This window comes from Sturnira hondurensis, unplaced genomic scaffold, assembly GCF_014824575.4.
Source record: "Sturnira hondurensis isolate 20B ecotype Veracruz unplaced genomic scaffold, ASM1482457v3 Scaffold0008782, whole genome shotgun sequence".
NCBI classification, from domain to species: Eukaryota; Metazoa; Chordata; class Mammalia; order Chiroptera; family Phyllostomidae; genus Sturnira; species Sturnira hondurensis.
The window spans coordinates 505,893-509,234 of record NW_028081413.1 but is presented as its reverse complement, the minus strand read 5'-3'; the positions used below and the strand labels follow the sequence as shown (position 1 = coordinate 509,234).

At 41.0% G+C, this 3,342-nt stretch overlaps 1 pseudogene; it reads left to right on the top strand.

The window, feature by feature from the left end:
* The first annotated feature begins 1,048 nt into the window (after positions 1 to 1,048).
* LOC118993530 (60S ribosomal protein L17-like) lies at positions 1,049 to 1,618 on the top strand (annotated as a pseudogene).
* The last annotated feature ends 1,724 nt before the right edge of the window (positions 1,619 to 3,342 follow it).

Genomic DNA, 3,342 nt, shown 5'->3' with positions numbered 1-3,342 from the left:
AACATAAGGAAGAAAAAAACATCCATTCAAAACAGCAAGAAGAAAAAGAACCCAAAAACATGAGGATAGGGTAAGGAGCCTCTGGGACTTCAAGCATTCCAACATTTGCAGCATAAGGGTGTCAAAAGGAGAAGAAAAAGAGCAAGAATTTGGAAACCTTTTTGAAAAGATAATGACAGAAAACTTCCCTAATTTGTGAAGGAAATTACCAGTCCAGGAAGCACAGAGAGTCCCAAGCAAGATGGACACAATGAAGCCCACACCAATACACACCATAATTGCCAAAAGTTAAGTATAAAGAGAGAATCTTAAAAGCAGCAAGAGAAAAAAACAGAGAGTTACCTGCAAAGGAGTTCCCATTAGACTGTCAGCTAATTTCTCAAAGAAACTTTGCAGGCCAGAAGGGACTGGCAAGAAATATTCAAAGTGATGAAAAGCAAGGACCTACAGCCTAGATTACGTTACCCAGTGAACTTTTCATTTAGAATGGAGGGGCAGATAAAGTGCTTCCCAGGCAAGGTAAAGCTAAAAGAGTTCATTTTCACAAAGCCATTATTATATGAAATGTTAAAGGGACTTTTTTAAGAAAATGAAGATCAATACTATGGACATTAAAATGGCAATAAATAAATAACTCAACAATTGAATCTAAAAAAACAAACTAAGCAAACAAGCAGAACGGAGACAGAATCACAGATATAGAGAACATTTGGATGGTTGCCAGGTGGTGGGGGGCTTTGGGGGACTGGGGGAAAAATGAAAGGATTAAGAAGTACCAATTGGTAGGTATTACTATGCAGGGGGATGTTAAGAACAGCGTAGGAAATAGAGTTGCCAAAGAACTTATATGCATGACCCAGGGACATGAACAAAGGCATAGGAGATTTCCAGAGATAATGGGGGGTGCTGAGTGGTGGGGGGGCAAAAGGGGAAATATTGGGACAACTGTAATAGCATAATCAATACGATATAACTAAAAAGTGAGCTGTTAAGTCATAAAAAGATATGGAGGAACTCTTCCTGAAAACTGACAGAGGTGCCTCTGAAAATGGTTGGCTATTCACTTGACCCAGAAAACCCCACAAAATCACGCAGAACATGAGGTTCAAATCTTTGTGTTCACTTTAAGAACACTCGTGAAACTGCCCAGGCTGTCAAGGGTATGCACAGCCCAGTAGCCACCAGGTACCTGAACGGTGTCACTTTGCAGAAGCGATGTGTGCTGTTCCATCGTTACAATGGTGGGGTTGGTAGGCGTGCCCAGGCCAAACAGAGGGGCCGGACACAGGGTTGGTGGCCCAAAGAGAGTGCTGAGGTTTTGCTGCACATGCTTAAAAGTGTGGAGAGTAAAGCTGAACTCAAGGGTGTAGATGTGGAGTCTCTGGTCCTTGAGCACATCCAGGTGAACAAAGCTCCCAAGATGCAGTGTAGAACTTACAGAGCTCGTGGGCGGGTGACCCCCCACAGGAGCGCTCCCTGCCACACTGAGACGATCCTTCCTGACAAAGAGCAGGGTGTTCCCGGACCAGAAGAGGAGGTTGCACAGGAGAAAAACATGTCCCAGAAGGAACTGAAGAAACAAAAACTTATGGCTGAGAGTAAATTCAGCATGAAATAAATACTAACAAAAGTTTTAAAAAAAAGAAAGAAAAGATAGAGGAACTTTAATGTATATGTATACATTAAATGTATATTAAATATTAAAATGCAATATTAAATGTATATTACTAAGTGACAGCAGCCAATCTGAAAAGGCTACATACTGTCTGAGTCCAGCTATGTGACATTCTCTCCTTAAGTGACACAGGGAGAGAGTAAAAATTCCAGTGGTTGGCAGGGGTTAGGTCTGGGTGGAGGCAGGGGGGTGGGGAAAGGGATGAATAAGCAGAGCATAGACGATTTTCAGGGCATTTACAATATTCCATCATGATGGAATGTGGCCATCATGTGGCCATCATGATGGACACATGTCACTAAACGTCTGACCTGATCCATAGACTGTACAACAGCGTGAGTGAAACCTGTGTAAGCTACGGACTTGGGGTGGTGACGAAGTGTCAGTGCGCGCTCAGTAACTGTAACCAGTGAAGCACTCTGCTGGGGGGATGTTGATCCCAGGGCAGGCTGTGCACGTGTGGGCGCAGGGGGTGTATGGGAAACCTCTGTACCTTTTGCTCGATTTTTCTGCGAGCCTAAACTATTCTAAAATTAAAGCCTCAATGAAAAGGGGAAGAAAGTGTGTATCATCTCAAGCCCTTACCCACAAGGCCTTGACTACTGAGAAAATGACACGGTTATTTATCAGCTTGGGATATGGATTACATAATGAGTTGTATTCATAAAGTTCTATTCTACCTAAGGACTGTTTATCTGTACTTAGAGGGTGGCATTAACAGTAATTTACTTTGTTAAGAACAAAAAATATAAGCTATAATTCGCTTACAAAATTCACCCTTTTGTAGTGTACAATTGAGTGCTTTTTAGTACGTTCACAAGATTATGCAGCCACCATCTTTATCTAAATCGTGAACATTTTCATCCCCCCCCCGCCCCAAAGAAACCCCATGTCTATAGCAGTCACCCCTCTTCCTCCTGCCCCCAGCCCCTGGCAATCACTAATCTACCTTTTGTCTCTATGGATTTGCCTATTCGTTCGTCAAACAACCATTTGTGGAGTGCCTTCTCTGTGCCACACAATCTTCTCTATACTGAGATGTGTTAAGACCTCTATAGGAGATAGAATAAAACTTCACAGTGGGGTGTTAAAGAAAACCTAAATAAATAGAGAGACATGTCAAATTCATGGTTTAGAATTCACGATTCAGTAACAATGTCAATTTTCCTCAAAGTAATTTGTAGATTCACTACGATATCAATCAATGCTTCAAAAGTTTTGTGGAATTTACAGACTTAACATTTTTATGAATATACAAAAGGCCAACAAGAGCCAAGATACTTTTGAAGAGGAAGAATGAATTGTTGTTTTGGATATCAAGACCTATTATAAAGCCATAGTAATTAAGACAATGAGTTATTGACATAAGATAGACAAAAACCCAATAAACAGGAGAACCCAGCAGAGTACATCAGCTCTGGATGCAAAGCGTGTAGCAACAGTGATATCTACAACGGGAGCACGGCAGGTTTTCAATAAATGGGACCAAACAATTAAAACTGGTGAAGTTGGATCCATACCTCAAAGTCAATCCCAAGTGTATTTTAGACCTAAATATGAGTGGCAAAACAAAAAGAACATCACACAAGAAATATCTTCAAACACTTCGAGTTAAAAAAAAAAGATGTCTTAAACAAGACAAGAAAACACATAGTCTAAGAAAGTTG